The sequence below is a fragment of the Limulus polyphemus genome, unplaced genomic scaffold, assembly GCF_000517525.1.
Source record: "Limulus polyphemus unplaced genomic scaffold, Limulus_polyphemus-2.1.2 Scaffold183, whole genome shotgun sequence".
Lineage (NCBI taxonomy): Eukaryota > Metazoa > Arthropoda > Merostomata > Xiphosura > Limulidae > Limulus > Limulus polyphemus.
Genome location: NW_013665793.1, coordinates 281,085 through 300,216, shown reverse-complemented (window position 1 = coordinate 300,216; position 19,132 = coordinate 281,085). Strand labels below are relative to the sequence as shown.

Here is a 19,132-nt window from a genome sequence, read left to right as displayed (position 1 = left end):
GTCAGATGTAAGTTTGCGGATATAAAACGCTAAAATTCAAAACAGTAGTTTCGTATGGTGTTTCTCACACCTCCAAATGCTGTTGAAGGTGAATATCCGGAAGTAGGACTTACGTCCTAGTTCGGACACCGGGTGAGCATGTTTTGGTGTGACGGGGATTCGAACCCGCGACCCTCAGATTGCAAGTCGAGTGCCCTAACCACCTGGACATGCCGGGCCATAATCCGGGATAGAGCGCACATAACCCATTGTGTAGCTTTGTGTTAAGAAAAATAAGAAGATGATCTATAAACGTAAATAAAACCAATAAAACTTTATTAGCTCAATATTTTAGGATATCGATAGCTTCTGACGAAGCTGTAATAGCGAAATATTGAGCTAATAAAGCTACATTTTGGAGATATAGGTCGTGATTTTATTTAGGTTTATAGAAATACCTCATGATAAACTCCTGTTTGTGTTAAAGAAAGTTAAAAATTATAATAACATGATCTACACTTTTAACTGAGAGCGCGTTATGAATTTAACAGTCAATCTTGCTTTTTTGTCGATAGGTGCTGCTAACTATACTTCTGATCAGCAGTTCTAAGTTAAGGGCTATTATGCCTGAACCTTGAGGTCTCTCACTTGACCGCTTATCCATGCATGTGTCACATAATGCGTGGTGCAAGTCGAAAATACCAAAATGTTTTAGTTTGATTTTTAAGTATGCTCGACCTACCCTGAGTAGTTGCAAACTTGTAGTCAATTTAAACGCAGATATGAAATAAGTGTAGTTAATATTTAATATATATTTCATAAAAGTAAACTGATTCGACAATCAGTAATTATTGTAATTATGTCAACAAAGACTGTGCTAAACTGTACAAATACTTATAGCGTCATGTTCGCTTGAAAATGAAAGCAGTACTCGAGTAACTAAAAAAAATCAAAATTAAACGATCAGTTTCAAAGCTGCGAAATTAAATTCCCTTTGAAAAAAATATTCCTCAGCCTTTAGCAGCAGAATGTTAAGAAGTTTGACGATGAGAGGGATAATATCCCCGAACATCCCGGCTAGGCAATTCATAGAATGTCCTTTAAACTAATTCCCTGCCACTGTTAAAGTTTGACAATTATACAAGGTATATATATATATATATTGCTACAAAAATTATACAAACCACATCAGAAATATATAATTCAGCTTCGATAATCATATCTAACGTCTACCGCTTTTTAGGTTTTACCAAAGACCTTTTTAAGATACATTCATGGTAGTACCAAATCTCTACATCTTGTGTCAAACGGTCTTAACTGTTTCTCTCCAAAGCGTAATCAGAACGTTATCTTTTTTTTTGCGCTATAACGTTTCATCTATGTAAATGAATGATGAAATTTGTTGATAGGTCATAATGCTTATTTTGTAGCCTCTACAATTTTTGTTTATGTATTTGAAGCGTGTACGTTGCATAATAAATATCTTAGTAACAAGCAGAGTTTATATTATAGATTTAACATTTTCCACGCAATGAAAACCCCATGCCTTTTGTCATAATAAATATCTTACTAGCAAGCATTGTTTATATTATAGTTTTAACACTCTTCACACAGTGAAAACCCCATGCCTTTTCTCATAATAAATATCTTACTAACAAGCAGAGTTTATATTATAGTTTTAACACTCTTCACGCAATGAAAACCCCATGCTTTTCGTCATGCAGCTGTTGTTATGAGTTAAGTAATTTCCTTAATTTTTTTCGTTAGTGAAAATCGTCGAATTCTAACTCGAACATACGTATGTGTTTTTACAATATTACAGCCAACAAGTGTATCTCGTACTGCGAAAGTTTGACGAATCTATTTCAATTTTTTGACTGCAGTTTAGACTGAATTTAAACAGATATAATAAAACCACGTGCTTATAGTTTTTAAACAGTAAACGGAACTAAATAGCATAAGTATACAGGAAAATTATCAAGTTTATCGATTTTGTCTTAATATTCTCTTGTCATCTTTTTAGTTTCACAGATTTTAAGTGCTTCGTGACATAAACCAATGTAATATATATATGTATATATATATATATGAAATGTCATTATTAATTTAATTTGGCTGATATGACTGTTGGGTTTATATGCGTTTCCTTCTGAACTCCTGTACATTTTCTTTCTCCTTAGTTTGTCTTTTAATGACCTTTTTCAGTTCCCTCTTATTCGGGCTAAAGAAAACAATTGAGTTAATGGGATTGCTCGCATCGCTCAGACGTTTATTGGAAAATCGATCGTCCGCCAATACTAATGGCGTTGCACGAGCTTTGATGAATTTTCTTAGCGAAGCCCAAGATCCGCCATATAGTTATCCTAGTGGCTCCCCCACTATCTATTAGCTGCCTCTCTTGTATCTTTTTTCTTTTCTATAGAGCCACACCTCATCCCATCAACACTATCGCATCATTACCTCTCTAATGCTTTTCCGCTGTTTCCACATCTGTGCTCTGAAACACATTCTCTTAAGTGATATCTTCCACGACCGTTTTTTCTCGTTCATCTAAGCGGTGGATGTTGGAAAAGATAATTAAACGTTCCCTGTTTCCTAAAAGTCTAGAAGCCATAAATTGCCGTGATAAATATTTAGGTAATGCGTTAATTTATGTTTGTTGATTTTTGTTTTTCGATAATGCTGCAAAATATCTTCATATTCCAGGTTTAGACTGGCAACGTTATCACTTTGTTTACGAGCGTTTTATTATATGAAAAATGCAAATTTGGAATTATTTGAAGAAAATACCATATAACATGCGCAAAAATTATAATAATGAGAGGTCGCTGTAAACTATTTTTAACACTGATTTTTGCAATTTTCAACTCTGTCCTTACAGTTACAATATATCGATCCTTTGTTAGCAAATAAACTCGGTGACAAAGTAAAGTCACGAAAGTCGAATCCAGCGGAAACGAAAAAGGCGCCATTTATTCTGATGACAGACGGAATTTTTGAAAATCCTCAGAGCGGAAAAAATAGATGGAGAAACCATGCATCACTAGTGAAATAAAGGATGTCCTCCCTTAGTTCCTTTTCGCCGGAGCCGCGGGGTCCTAGAGTCCTTACTTAAGCTCTCATTGGCATCTGGTAGATAAATCACCAGCCTGTGGGTCGGGCAAGCAAGCAACTCGAGTAACATGATTTGTGGGGAGCCCAGCAAGATGGAAATGTCCCAATCACTAACGTAAATCATTAAGATATAGTGTAAAAGAGGAGGGTTGAAAAGAGGCCAACTATAGAATAAAAAGTTTCTCTTGATCTCTCACGTTTGAAAGAGAAAAAGAAAAGTAATTAATTCAAATCCTCATTTCGTGCATGCGCGCTTTGTAATTATTAATATGCAGGGGGGAAGGGGAGGATGATCATTCAAGTATATTACTATCATTATTCAACCTTTGTCTTTCTTACTTTGGAGAACGGGACGTTTGATCGATAATTTTGAGTAGCGTCATCTGTGTACTATTGTAAGTTGAAGAAATTATCTACTTTCTTGAAGGTCTTGGTACACTCTTGTTACCTCAGGTAATCTTTTATTGCTGCTTCAACATCGGCCAATAAGAGCAAACGGCTTTAAAAAAAAAGTAGTCCCGGCAGTGGGAGGCCTTGCATGGAACTTCCCAACCAATCGCCCACCTTTTGACATTTACGTGACTTTTAGAAAAATGCACATTGTTGTTGGTTGTTTTTCAACACATAATAACTTCAAGTTGATATCAAATAAATTATTCGACCGCTTTTTTTTGTTGCAAAAACAAGTCGTAAAATGAAATAATAGAGCTTATCATCTTATTGTAATTACGTTGACTCTGATATATGTTCAATACTCGCGAATAAACCTTGAATGACCAAGGGATAACTTTGTACATATCTTTAAGTCGAGGTTAATTACTGAACTTTCCTAGTTTCGTCGTAAACCGTAAGGACGAAAAGTGCCCTTTTCAATGTCTCCACCTTTAAAAGTGCAAACAAAATACCTCTTGCGCTGGACTTACTTTAGCAGACTCTACTATTTCTACAAACAATTTATGTTTACACTATCACAGCTTTAACATTCTAATCTTAACTTACTGAATAAAATGTTTAAATGCACCGTTGTTTTAGGCTTAGATTTTTTTACATAATAAATTTGAATAAAATCATTATCATACATTTTGTAAGACATTAGTAAGCGTTATTGGTAATTCTGTGCTGATAATTTCTATTAAACATAAGTTAAATAGAATTACGTTCATTTTAAAAAAAAGCTATTTACATCTATAATAAGGCAGCAGTTACATGCGAATTATTCTGAAATATATTTGGGAGAAACTAAATTTTGATATTCTAAAGATCAAAATGACCAGGCTCTAGTCACAACTGTCAAAATAGCGACTATAGGTAATATTTTTGTATGCCCTTTATATTTCTGAAACTGTTGGATTTAATAACATAGTATACTTTCATATGACCTGTTAGTCTGAATAATAAAATCTATCCTATTGAACTTTGTTTAGTGTCAATAACCGAATACGTTCTGAAAATGATAGTTGGATTCGATAAAACAACATCCATTCTAACGTTGTCTGTTTAGTTTAAGAACGGAATCAATTTTGAAAATGCTTGTTGGATTCCAAAAAAACAAAATCCATTCTAACGTTATCCGTTTGATTTAAGAATGGAATCAGTTTTGAAAATGTTTGTTGGATTCGACAAAAAACATCCATTCTAATGCGATCTGTTTAATTTAAGAACGGAATCAGTTTTCAAAATACTTGTTGTGTTCAACAAAACAACATACATTCTAACATTATCTGTTTAATTTAAGTACGGAATCAGTTTTGAAAATGCTTGTTGGATTCGACAAAACAACATCCATTCTAACGTTATCTGTTTGATTTAAGAACAGAATCAGTTTTGAAACTGCCTGGTGGATTCATTAATTACATCCATTTTAACTTTACCTGTTTGATTCAAAAACAGAATCAATTTTGATTTGATCAGCTACACTGGAGTATCTGCTCTACTGTCACCCATTAAAATTTATCTGAGCAATCTGAAAAAAAAAATGTTTCGTATTAATCTTTCTGTCTTCAGTCTAACGAAAATACTTTTTATACGCAATATAAAACACTAAATATGTAGAATTGTCTGTTGAGAAGAACGACGTAAAAACGTGAATAGAATGTGTCTTGTCGGAACACAACCTTGTCGAGCGGAAATTTCTATAAGACAGTAACTGCTTTACTTCAGGATTACATATAAACCAACTTTTTATCCGCCAGCTCTCATGTCGGTATACAGAGAAGCTAATCTTGACAACAGAAATCAGCATGAACGACAGATGTAAGAAAAGCTCGAATGATATGTTTAGGGACAGCGCTGTCTGTGTGTGTGTGTTGTTTTTTTTTACTTATCAAGTTTTTATGGACAGTGGTCTTTATTATTACCAAAACGCACGTTTCAGTGGAGACTTGTCAAAAGTCCTCAAAACGAATTGCTGCCATCTAACCTTAAGGTCTATTTATCTCAAACTTCACTGATAAGTTTTTGCCTCACGCAGCCCCCCTTTTTCTTAAGCCGCATGTTCATTTCTATTGAAGCATAGCGAAGGCTACAGGATTTCAGTCTCATTAGTCTAGGGTTTGGCTCTTAGTTGCCTCCTGTTACCTAACTACGTGACGTTCATGCAATTGCAGGGGAAAATATATATATATACGGGTCACGTGAAGCCAACGTACTTAAAAAACACACTTAACCAGAAACATTTACGAAAGAGCGAGAGAAGAGTGAATGGGGTGCACTCTTCGAAATTGATAGGAAAATTATCAAGTAACGAGATAACTCAGATAATGTTATTTCTTAAAGTTGCAAATAAATACGTAAATATGCTAGCTTTAACAATAATTGCAAATACCTTTGTGATTTGAACATTTTAAATAATAAATCATCTGATATACGTACAATGCATACTGTATTCAATTCATTGTTGACATTTTTGAAGTAATGTAATAGGTTATTTGTAGAACATGGTGGTTAGGGCGCTCGACTCGCAATCTCTGAGTCGCGAATTCGAATCCCATCACCTAACATGATCGCCCTTTCAGCCGTAAAGCTGTTATAATGTGACGATCAATCCCACTTGTACATATATATGTGTGTGTGTGTGTGTGTGTGTGTGACAGTAGTTCAGGACTATACGAACAGTTAATATTTCATGTATGTGACAGTATTTCACGACTATATGAACAATTAGTATTTCATGAATGTGAAAATAGTTCAGTACTATACGAACAGTTAATATATCATGTATGTGACAATAGTTCAGGGCTATGTGAATAGTTAGTATTTCATGTATGTGACAGTAGTTCAGTTCTATACAAACAGTTAATATTTCATGTATGTGATAGTAGTTCAGGACTATATGAACAATTAGTATTTCATGAATGTGAAAATAGTTCAGGACTATATGAATAGTTAGTATTTCATGTATTTGACAGTAGTTCAGCACAATATGAACAGTTAATATTTCATATACACATATATGTATATATGATAGAGTTCAGAACTAGTTGGACAGTTAATATTTCATATATGTATGTGATAGAGTTCAGGGCTATATGAACAGTTAATGTTTCATATATATATGTGTGTGTGTGTGACAGTTGTTCACATATACATCTGAAATGTATTCGGACCAGGTCTTTCGGGCAGTTACAAAGTTATCATAGTACTGATCTCATATGACTTGTCTCCCAGTAACACAGCGGTAACTCTGAAGGTTTATAACGCTAAAACCAGGTTTTGATACCAGTGGTGGACAGAACACAAATAGCCCATTGTGTACATTTATAATTAACATTACACAAACAATCATTTGACTTAGCGATCTTAAATGTTCCAATGTTTTCTATTTACCCGATGTATATACTTTTTCCTAAAATAATGAGTGAAATAAATAAAAACAATATAACATTGTTACGTTTTCTGCTACCAGGCCAAGTACTAGTAAATCATTCTATAGTAATAAGACAATCTTTATCTTGGTGCCGAAGCAACAGTCGTTCATATAAACATTAAATTGTAAAAGAGCCATAAAAAGGCTTAATGTCTTTGCTTGCCACGTAACTATGTTCGTTGAAGAGACCACATCCGCTTGTAACATGTAACCATAAGCATGAAAATGTGTGTATGATAACGACAGTATTAACAGTTATGGCGATATTTTTTGTGTTGTGTTTTTGTTTTTTGTGGATGCACGAATGATTCGTCAATAATTTTCACGAGTGTAAAACAAACACAATATAGATATGAGAATGAGGCGCGTCATGCAGTAGACAGAATCGAATTTGTCGCGTTGAAAAGATTACTGTCTGCTATTTGGAATCTTTATTGCATATAAAATAGATTCAGTAAGCACAACACGCGTTAGCGGTATATTCGTGTGTGTAAAGTCATTGTTATGGTTATTTTACGATGACTTCGTCAAGATTTAAAAACCAAGCCCGTCGGGAATGGCCTCACATGATGGCGAATCGACTCCTGATACGAGAACCATCTCATTGTTGAAATACGCGCCTGAACGTTAAGAAACAAATCCCTTTTTTTATTTATAAAATTGTATTCGACCTCAAAGACAACATTTTTAGAGTTTGACTCTGTACGGAAGACACACGCTAAAGACACCTGTTTAACATACAGATGGTGTAAGCAGAAACACACAAAATAACCCTGATTTACATGGCGGTGTCGATGAGTAATGCTGTACGGCCAAAGTGGTTAAATTTAATAAGATTCCCCTTGTGTCTTTCCTTCTCATAAATTATCCATCTTCCTCTCATAAAATTTCATTAGGTCATCATACACATCTCGATAAAATATTAACATTTGAAAATGGAGGTACTGTTGAATAGACGGACATTTTGCAAATCCTGCAAATATTTTTTAATAACCTGATTATTGCTTGTTATACACTGTATAATGCATTTAGAGACTACTTATAATTTGTTTGTAAGTACCCAAGTAGGGTAATAACCTTTATCATAATTGTATAGTCTTATAATTGTGTTACGCTCAAATTGGAATTTTTAGTTGGATCACAAAATACGACTATCTATCCGCCCACCTATCTAGTACCTTACATATATTAAAAATTTTTTAATTGTTATTTTTCGGACTTAAACTGATACATTTATGTTACTTCACTCATTTTAACCCCGGTTGTGTGGATTTCTAGTTTTTTCCTTATCATATTTGAGTATTGAGTTAACATGTTTAATTATTTTTAACGTTAATATACATCATTTGTATAAACGTGTTGCATAGATATTCCCAGTTCGGCATTTTTAATTGCCTTTTGTAAAAACTAAATATTCATAGTATCGGTGTTTATTGTTACAGGTTTCATGGGTTTGGAAAACTCAAAGTTATCACATAAAGGCCAGTTATGAAAGGGATATTTTAAATTACGTCTTTTTACGTTTTTTTTAATCAATCAGCGTTGAACAGCAAATGCTGACCTGTTTAACAAACATGTGGAAGTCAGTGTAAATCCACAGAAGGATAATGAGTACATGATCTGTTTAATAAACATGCGGGAGTCAGTGTAAATCCACAGAAGGATAATGAGTGCAGTGCAAAATGTATTTAGTCACGAAGCCAAATGCACGTTTTTTAAAAATATTAATATAGCATATCGTTCTATAATATGTAATATTAGATAAATGGTATGTTTAGAAAGATTATTTGATTACTAGATGAATAAAAACATGTTATATGCTGAACACATACATGAAAGTTATTAGTCAATAAACACGCACGAATTAAAACACGGGTTATTAGTCAATAAACATATTTTTTATGATTTCTGAAAACTATAATTTACACTACACCAAGAACAGTGAAAAACCATGTACAAAAACTATTTAAAGTAGTTTAGAAATATTTTTACATACAATTGGTAGATTTTCCAAGCACGTGATTTGTTCCATCCAATAAAGATAAACGGAGAGGCGTGATCTACATAATCGCCATCTGGTGAGCTTTGTATAAATCTCAACATTTGCGCCAAACAAATGTTAATATGTCGCTGAAAATTATATGTCAATATATATATATATATCATATGAGCAACTTTAATAAGAACTTATATTCAACTACTTGTACATAATATTTATTTAATAACAATATATCTTGTTAGTTTTATATTTATCGTTTTGTAACTGAAAGGCGTGTACTTTCAATGCAAGAACATAGGATGGCCCTATAGATGAGCTCTGGGTTTCGCAGCATACGAATCGGGTTCGAATCCGTGTGTCACCATAAAGTATTCCCCGCACTTTAAACTGAGGATTCGTCACAAGAGTGACAGTCAATCCCTTAATGTGCATAGTGAGCGGTGAGGTGATGTTGACTGGCTGCTTTCCTTCTGGTTAGTGGTTCAAATTTAGGGTCGCCTGCAGATATCCTAAGTAGCTTTGCCATGAAATGCAATAAACAAATACAAATATTTTTATGCGACGACATAGTCATAAACTCGTAAATAAACTTAGCATGTTAAAAATAGTAAAGCAGCTCTTACATTTGTTCTACAGTAACTAGGCTTTGTCACAAACTCCTTATGAAAATAATTCTGGTTTATAATTTTGTTTTATATTAGCACAATATTAAAGAACATGGCTAGTTTCATTATATGAAAATAATAATAAATTTTTGCTGCACCATCAGCTAACTATAGTTATTTTTATCCTTTTTTATTGAAATTAAAGTTATTGCTGTCTGAATGAATGGTATAACTTATATCGCATATACAAAGACTTCATCAACACAGAGTGAAAAGGGTGATTCGTAGGGAGTAAGTAGACTGCTTAATCATTGTCATTTAATTATTACTGATCCTGCTAAGCTTGAGGTTATATAAATAAAGTAACTGAGAAAGATCGTGCGTTCAAATTTTGTGCTTTTGGGTAAATATTTAAGCCTAAATTTCGTGTGTGCGTAGATTAAATGTCAAAAATACAAAATTGTTACAATAATTAAGTTTAGAATTCCTTGCTAGAAATTGCTTATATTCTCTTATCTTGTCTTATTATCTCATTAAAAAATGTGTGAGAATTACAAATGTTATAAGTTCCAAAAAAAAAAGATCATGTAAACTGTAGATGTATAATATTAAACGCACGTGTAATCTACTTATAACATTTTTTATAAGTACTAATAATTATTATATTTGCGAATCAATCTATATAATTTATAAATCGTTAATAATGTTATAATTTTTTTTGTAAAGGTGTGAAATTTGCAAAAAGGCAAATATCACTTTAAGTTCCAGTAAAGTATTTGTACAAAATAATGTCTTGTGCAGATCTTTATTGTAAAAGTAACAGGAACTGTACTTAATCTGAATGTATTGATACTTACGTGATTTGTGAAGGCCACCTCGTTAAGTACGTGACGCCAAAGCCTTTTTATCAGATGCTACTTTTTATATCTCGCTGTAAACAATTCAAATTTCACTACCGTTTCGAATTATATCGCATCCAATAGGCGCGGTAATGATATCCGATTCCAAAGTATGGATGCGTAAAGTGTGCGAACTATTGTATAAACTACTGATGCCTAGTGTTGGTCAGTTTAATAAAGGATAATAAAGGTACGAGGTCTTGCTAGGTACCCGTCCACTTTATAGCTCGTTCTTACCGAGATGTGCTGGTGTTCATCATTTTTATGGTGTTTTAAGAGTTGTAGCATTTTCTTAAATGTCATCGTTGAATCTTTTGGGTCAAGAGGTGACAGTAATGGGTACTTAACATAAGAGGATGCCTAATTTTTTTTATACTTTATTTAGTGCTGCTGCTTTGGACAACTACTTGTTGTAAGCTACACCATCTTAGATAATCTTTATGGTCCCGCTTGTCACAACAACGATCTCATTTTAAATGCGATATTTCATGCAGAACACTAGCGTAGATTTAAGCCAAGTAGCCTTATCAACGTAATAAAGCTGAAAAGTGGTCTTACCTCAGAGCATGTCTGTCGAGTTACGTTCCAATGTGCTATTTGCCAGGATATCACATCATATCTAGACTTTACATTTTTTTTAACATTATCTAAAAAACGGTATCAATATTATTCTTATTCTGGTAACATTTTGCGCTTTATCTTCAATGAAACATATATTTCGGTACACTGTCTTATGGTAAAGTTTTAGACTGAATCGTTAATGAAACGTTCCTTTTGTTACACTGTATCGTGTCATGTTGAATATTTAACTAAATGTTTGTTACGTTTTATCATGGTAAATTATCAGGTTGGCTCTTTAAGGAAATGTTCGTGTTGTTTATTGTACTATAGGAAATTCTCAAGTTGGATATTTAGTGGAATATTCATGTTGTTACATTGTTTCATGGAAAATTTTCAGGTTGGATCTTTAACGAAACGTTCATGTTATTACATTGTATGATAAAAAATTCTCAGGTTGGATCTTTAATGAAATGTTGATGTCGTTACATTGTGTCATGCGAAATTCTCAGGTTGGATCTTTAATGAAATGTTGATGTCGTTACATTGTGTCATGCGAAACTATCAGGTTGGATCTCTAATGAAATGTTGATGTCGTTACATTGTGTCATGCGAAATTCTCATGTTGGATCTTTAATGAAATGTTGATGTCATTACATTGTGTCATGCGAAATTCTCAGATTGGATCTTTAATGAAACATTTATGATGGTACACTGTGATAAAGTTTCAAGTTAGATCTTTAATTATTATGCTAATTTCAAAAAGAGGTAGAGCTCATATACGCTAATAAGCATTAAATATGAATTGTCTGAATTTACTAGCATTAATCCTTTAATGCTCTTACAAGTATTAACTTGTAAATGATGCCTGAATAAGCCTACTTCTATAGTATGCAATATAAAGACACAATTCAGTACGATTTAACGTTTTACAAAACATTATCATGAATACTTATATACTACCACAATATATAATTACCTTTGTTTCTAATTAATCAGTTTATAGAACCATTTAATAAAATCCTAAATGCATAACTTTGTCATATGAGATCTTGAATTGAGGTTTGTACATAAGACATCATTTTCAGTCTATTCATGTCATAACTGTATGTACATGTTCATGGTTGAATACCTAATAATACATGTTCTAACAACAGAAACGATTAAAGTGGACCACCGCTGAACACGAAACGACCTTTTTGAACTCATTCTTTACAGAACAATCAGACATGACCGCTTTCCAATTTCCTGGCTTGACCTAGTGATTTTGTAGGATTATAGCTAGAGGTTCAGCTGGGTCCATGAAGATGTCAAGACCATAACTGTGCTCTCAGCAGGAGTGACCAGCTGCGTGTCTCCCATGACAACCGTCTGCCTCTACAACACGCGGAACTGTTTTTATTGGTCACAACCTACCCCCCCTACCCCCGAAGTCGATTTTAGCCAACAACAGAACCTTGCAAAATATGTGTTACTATGATAAAAAAAAGTCTTCCAATTCGTAAATTTGCTATCTTTCTACCAATTTTGCAATATTTTGACAAATTGATAACCTTATATTGGCACGACTCCTAAACGCCTGTACATAACACTTTCGTAAAACTAATAATGTTACGACAAGGCACTTTGGCATTCGAATTACCGACTTCTTTTTAGAATGGCCACTATCAGTGAGGTCCATAAATTCCAACATATTGAGTAACTTTATAAGATTTTTGTAGTTACAACGCTCAGTGTAAACAACCAACAAAGAAATGGTTGAGGTCACTATGTAAGAAACATAGACAACCCCAAAAACAACTAGTTGAAGTAGCTACAATATTGACGGTATTATTATTATTATTTGTTTATATTTTTGTGTGTGATTCTAATGTTTTATGGACCCTGTAATCAATCATGTCGTGGACCAACAAGCAAGTTGTTGCATATATAGTTTTAAAAAATCATTTTAAAAGCGGTTGGCTTCATATGGATAGCCATCAGTAAATCTAGTTATAATGTGTGAAAATCTGTGTAAATGTGTAGTGTTAATTGTTGCTCCTCTCTTTACCAGTCGAGGTCTAACCTACTTTAATACTTGGATGATAAAATATTATTGACATACTTTCAGTGACTTGACTTTGATATATATACTTATATCAACCCTTCAAAATTAATATTTGGTTCTAAACTAAATTATCAATATTCATCTATCGGTGTTCTAAAGGAAAAACAAAATAAAATGGTTGTAAGTGATGCCCACTTTCCACACCCAGAATATGCTAGTTCTTGTTCTGGGACACCTGTTACAATATACAAGTGTTATTATAAAAACTTTAATTAATAACAGAAAGTCTGCGTTGGCTTTTGTGATTCATGTGCAGCTAATTACAGGCTACTACCACGTGGTTCTCCAGATCAATGCCTATATACAAATCACTACACGAGGAGTATGCTGTCTATAATAGCATAGCCTTGTTCACACAATGCGCGCTACGGAGTAGCCATCATGCTTGATCTTGATTGGCTACAAAACCGAGGCTTAGGAAAATTGACAAACCTGATGAATGGGTGGTACTTGCTGAGCTCTTGGGAACCAGAAAATGACGTCATACCCTCACCAATCACAGAATGAGTCACTCCAAGCTTATCTGTCACACTTTTCTCTACAGTCCGGTTTCACTATGATGATAATCCGAGTTAGTTCATCTTACTCATCTGCACAACAATGATAAAACACTATAATCAAGACAACAATGATCAAACACTATGATCAAGATAACAATGATCAAACACTATGATCAAGACAACAATGATAAAACAATGTGCTCAAGACAACAATGATAAAACACTGTTATCAAGACAACAATGATAAACACTATGATCAAGACAACAATGATAAAACACTATGATCAAGAATGAAATTAGCACAACATAAGAACTACCTTACAATATCCAGAAGCGTCTTTAAACTGACGCAGACATTATTGGTACGCATGCTCAATCCGTATAAAAAATACATAACCATTTTTATTACGTACCTACTAAAAGTTTAAGATTGCTATGAAATATAAGTTCCAAAAGTAGAAGCCTGAAGGATGATGATTAAGTAAAATTAATCAGATTTTACGTTTATAAAGTGTCTCGTTTAGTTACGACGATAACTATTTTTCCTAATCCCCACAGAACTATTTATAAGCGTCAGTAGGATAATCCTTACTGTGAACTTTTTCAGTAGGATAATTCACACTGTGAACTGTGCATCACTAAGATAGTGCACACTGTGAAATGTGTATCAGTAGGATAATTCTCACTGTAAATTGTGCGTCATTAGGATAACTTACAGAGCGAAATGTGCATCAGTATAATCCTCGCTGCGAACTGTGCATTATAATTCACACTGGTGGACAGTTTACAGTGCGAATTATCCTACTGATGGACAGTTCACAGTGTGCATTATCTTAGTGATGCACAGTTCACATAAGATAATCCACACTGTGAACTGTCCATCATTAGGATAATCCGCACTGTGAACTGTCCACTACCAGTAGGATAATCCACACTGCGAACTGAACTGTCCATCAGTAGAATAATTCACACTGTGAACTGTCAATTAGTAGAATAATCCTCATGTGAACTGTCCACCAGTAGGATAATCCACACTCTGAACTGAACTGTCCACCAGTAGGATAATCTACACAGTGAACTGAACTGTCCACCAGTAGGATAGTCCACACTGTGAACTGTCCATCAGTAGAATAATCCTCACTGTGAACTGAACTGTCCACCAGTAGGATAGTCCACACTGTGAACTGTCCATCAGTAGGATAGTCCACACTGTGAACTGTCCATCAGTAGAATAATCCTCACTGTGAACTGTCCACCAGTAGGATAATCCACACTCTGAACTGAACTGTCCACCAGTAGGATAATCCACACAGTGAACTGAACTGTCCATCAGTAGAATAATCCTCACTGTAAACTGTCCATCAGTAGGAAAACTTAAACTGTGAATTTGATGTGTCTGTCATCACTTGTTTTGTTTTGTTTCTTTGGAAACAAGAAATACATTATTATAGATGAAAAATAGAATCTAATGCTAACTAAATTACCCGAAAGGCTTGTAGAATATAAGGAAGAGTAAGATGTCGCTCTGTTGATGGGGCCACCCCACGGTCGAGTTAACAGAAAGTGCTCGATCGATTTGTTGGAAGTCCATCTTATCGTTAGGAAGAAACTTTTGAGAGCTTAGGCTACCCGTCGAGTTTCTCTTGTTGACTATCCGCTTTATGAGGCGGAGATCCATAAAGCATATTAACAACCATTGTAAATCCTGGCAGTGAAAGTAGTGTCTAAAAAGGCCTTCAATGAACTAGATACTAAACATAGTCGCTAGATATTTAGGTTACCAAACAATCTGAATCTCGTTCTTAACTTTTTGCATCAAACGACAATAGGTCATAACGAACAGTAATCAAATTTTGCCGCAATATAATTGGAAAAGTAACATAAACAAGTATAAGGACAGTAATAAGATGTCAGTAGAATACTATAACTCATGTCATGAAGTAAAATATTATCAGTGTTTGTTCTTGGGGGGGGAGTTTAAAGTAATATGTAATTAGGTACTAATATAGGTATAAATAAAGAAGTAAGTTAGAACTTAACATTGAGTGTTTCTGTTTTTTGAAATGCTGATACACATCTACAAAGAGTTTATGGTATCAACATCTGTTGGTTTTATGTATAATTACTTAAAACTTATGCATGATTTAAATTCATAAAAAAGTAACCAGTTTCTGCACAAATGCTTGTTTAACGACATGAAACTATGTGTTATAAATCCTTTGCATGACATCCTAAATATTAAATTACCTCTGCGCTCTATTATTATTACAGAAATATGCCAGTTTCATTAGATCTCAACTCCCGCCTCTGCAATATTTTCCCTTCAGCTTCATTTATTAACTGAGTTTCCGTATCAGTTTTCTTTCACAGGATTAGGACTAAATTTAGACTCGAACAAATCCCCACAGAACTTGCTCCACTGAGGATTCTCTATTCCGCTCTTACTGCAAGATGCGTGAATCCATTTGTCTGTAGTTCATTGATTCATGAGCAGTGCTGAGTTAGACAACAAACTCAGAGAACAGTATACAGCAGGATAAATCAAGCTGTCTAAAGTTTTAGCTTCTAAACTCTTTTTTTTTCTCAGAGAAACATACAAAATACGAATTATCCGTGTTAAAAATATGCATTTGTTTTGGTAACACGATTACAAAAACAAGCCTGTCATTATTGGCATTAGGCTTCATGAAAACTATGAACATAATGCACTGTTTCATTTTTTGATTAAGATCCTAAATGAAGTAATAGGCAATAAAAAGTACCCGAATTGTATAGTTTATAATTTAAAAAAAGGACACACTAAAGAATAATTTATTAATTTTGAGGTACAATTGCATATAGCATATTGTTCTTCATCGTACAGAACACGTCTCTTCATTTTTATTTACATATTTGTGTTTTGTCCAGTGCATTTAAATTGTAATACTTACTTGTATATTAATAAGTAAATAGTTTCCTATCTAGAAAACATAGCAAGTAATCCATGTCTCAGGTTTGATAATCACGTTTACGAAACACCAAATATATAAAAAGTAATCATATCCAAATTCTTATACATTAATTGTACAGTATCAAATAATTTGTCCCTTGATGGATCAGCGGTTATTTTCAGAATGTACAATGCTAAAATCTGGGTTTGATTCCCTGCGTGAGATAGATCACAAATAGCCCACACAAATGAAACCATGAACCACATGTTAATTCCAACAATGCCATTAATTAATTAAGACTTTTAATGTATGATAATATAAATTATAAATGCGTCAGTGACTCCGCAGATAATTGTTTTTGAAATTTCGCGCTCAGTATTCGCGAGGAGACTTATTGTTTTAATCCTTTTTAATGTTGTACAATTTAAGTATTTGTTTGTTTGGCACAACGCTTCACAATTCATGGTACTTGTAGTAAGATACTACAATTAATCAATGTGAAGACTTGTATTAGGTGTTTAGAAGTCACTTTATAATACTAACTATTTAGAAGAATCATTTTATGATACTAATTATACTAAATACGTGATATAGTACTAAATAAACAATTCAGGTATTTTATTTATAGTATTCACTATTTCGAACGAACTTTACAATGCCAATAATTTAAAAGAATACTTTATAGTACTAGCTATTATTTCGAAGGATTATTTGTGGTAATAATTGTTTATAAGTCACATTAGAGTAATAATTTAAAAACAAATACGTTTTACAGTAAAAATTATTTAAAAGTCACTTTATATTATTAGTTATAAGACAAGTTATAATACTAACTATTTAAAAGTCATTTTAAATTGCTATTTAGAATCCATTTTATAATACTATAGTTTGGACAGGCCAAGCTTGTCATTCTCAGGTGACATTTCGTAAAACTAACTATTTAGAAACTACTCTGTGTTATTGTTTATAAGACATTTTGTAATACTAATTTTGTAGAAGATTCTCTGTTTTGCCATTCAGAAGACATTATATAACACTAATTATTTAGAAGCCACTTTATACTACTATTCAGAAAACATTATACAACACTAATTATTTAGAACCGACTTTATACTACTATTCAAAAGACATTATATAACACTAATTATTTAGAAGCCACTTTATACTACTATTCAGAAGACATTATATAACACTAATTATATAAAAGTCACTTTATACTATTACTTAGAAGACATTATATAACACTCATTATTTAGAAACTTCTGTATATCACTACTTAGAAGTCGCTTTATATTAGTAACTATATGACCTGCTTGTAAGTTTCCTAAGCCTGTGTATAAAACATACACTGGTATAATATATCCCCCCTTACCCACCGTATTTTAATATACACTGAGTAACACTCCTTGCCACTAACTTAACTGATGGATGTTTATAGTTAATAAAGCTGGAGTCTACAGCACTGGTATACTTATGTTATTTATTTTTGCATGAAGGGTAACATTTTGTCCAATGTATTTTTGTTCAACTAATATTTACTTCGCTATGATGGAATGTATTTTCCTGTTTTAAGGAACAAAATGTCTTTTAAGATAGAACTTGCAGCAATGAAAATAGTTGCAAATAATTTTAGGCTTTCTTTACGCGTTTCATGTGCGCGTGTTTCATACATAATAGGAAAGTTATCTTTGTATTCAGAGATACTCTTCTCGTCTTCGCACGGCATGAGCACGTCATTTGAATCGAACCCCTCACAGTTTCCGTCTTTTGAGCCTACGCTCCATTCATCACCACAACTGGGACTGTATCTGCGTTTCTCTTAGAACTAGAAGCTGTTCGCCTCAAAGCTTTGCTTGGGATTTATATCAGCGGCGTGGATCAGCCTTTTTTCTGCTAGCCCTTTCAGCAGTCTCGCCAGTTTGGTACACACACTACGTAGATAAGAACGAGACGCCATGATTCATATGGTGTTATACAAGATCCACTCAACTAACGTCGTGGCATTGATGCCGATACTCAGTGCCTCATGCGATCCAGTTTATTTGAAATAGACTTTGCTGATGAAACACGCATTGAAAAAAAAAACAACAACACTGGATGATTTTCAGATTTGGCTTGCTCCTACTTATGATGGATTTAAAAACATACAACTTACTCCTATGCCAATTTAAATCATTTCAGTATAAATCTCTGATGCTAGCTTTTAGTTAATTGGTATGGTAATTATGAGGACGATCCCGTAAAAATAAATAATTCAAATAAAATTAAGGATTAAAAATTAAATAAATAGACTGGCTCTCGCAAGTTTTCTTGAAAATAATTTAGCTTATGATATGAAGTTTTTCATTCGTTTTAAGCAAGTAATTGTTGATGTAATTATTTATCAAATAATTAAGAACTCCAATGAATAAAAGATAATAATATATAGATGTGAGAATTTGGCTTCAGGAACGAAAGAGCACAACACATTGTATAATTATCAGTAATGGTTGATTATAATTAAAAAAATATATTATTGTAACTAATTATATATACCTGTCTATAAAACAAGAAAGCAAAAACAACTTATGATGGTT

The 19,132-nt window shown here is 33.3% G+C and overlaps 1 long non-coding RNA gene across 1 annotated transcript in view; it reads left to right on the top strand.

Annotated features, from left to right (window-relative positions):
- The window catches only part of LOC111084955, a 24,564-nt gene extending 5,923 nt beyond the window's left edge, over nt 1-18,641 (top strand). Inside the window, exon 2 of the long non-coding RNA XR_002609831.1 lies at nt 18,255-18,641. This is a non-coding gene — a long non-coding RNA (uncharacterized LOC111084955). The remainder of the gene's footprint in view (nt 1-18,254) is intronic.
- Nucleotides 18,642-19,132: the final 491 nt, after the last annotated feature.